The sequence below is a fragment of the Phaethon lepturus genome, unplaced genomic scaffold (assembly GCF_000687285.1).
Source record: "Phaethon lepturus isolate BGI_N335 unplaced genomic scaffold, ASM68728v1 scaffold31476, whole genome shotgun sequence".
Lineage (NCBI taxonomy): Eukaryota > Metazoa > Chordata > Aves > Phaethontiformes > Phaethontidae > Phaethon > Phaethon lepturus.
In genome coordinates, this window is record NW_010548859.1 from 12998 (window position 1) to 13876 (window position 879).

An 879-nucleotide genomic window follows, 5' to 3' on the forward strand; every position below is an offset into this window, starting at 1 on the left:
AATGGGAATTACTTTTGTAAATGCAAGGTCCTAGTGGTCACTGGAAAGGTAAGAGACTGCCACTGTGAGTTTACCAATAAATTACAGCAAAATAATAATCTGCTGCCTTTGTGAGGATAACTAGCCTAGTTGTTAAGGAAAAAATCAGTGGGCAAATCCAGACATCAGGCAATGGCTTATCTGATCTTATTTTAAGCTATGGAAATGGAGTCTAGATAAAATTTTCTCTTATGTTAGGTTCACAACTGGCCAAAATCGAACTCTGTAGTAGACAACAAAAATGAAAAAGTAGGATGGCTGATCCAGTAAGGTCTGCAAGAATATGATGGAGTACTGTCTGGTACTTTATTACTAAGTAATACGAATGCAGGAGCAGGCAGTTTTTTCTTCTGAAACATGAGAAAATGCACCCTGGGAGACCTATCAGCACTTCTGAGGATAGGCTAAAATTCAAAGTAGTCTTATCTGGAAAAGTGATCTGAAATAAATCGGGTAAAATTCATCATAGGTTAGTTAAAGGTCAAAATAAAAGGGAAAGATATTAAAATGGTAAACAACAAACTGTCTAGGCTGCAGTTTTGCAGAAGAGAAGCTCCCCCACACCTCGGAGAACCACAGAGTGTGAATCAACAGCATGATGTGGTGATGAAGGAAATGAGTGGCATTCTAGGGTGACTTAAAGGAGTGTTGTATGTAAGACACAGGAGACAATTATTTTATTCTCAATGCTAGTGAGTCCTCAGTCTATTTTCTCTGCTTTGTGGCTCTTGTGATTTAAGGACATAAACAGACAATAGTATTCGGAGGGAAAATACTACAAGTGACTTGTGAATCATACTGGATTTGATTCAGTACTCTTTAATATCTTCATCAGTGACA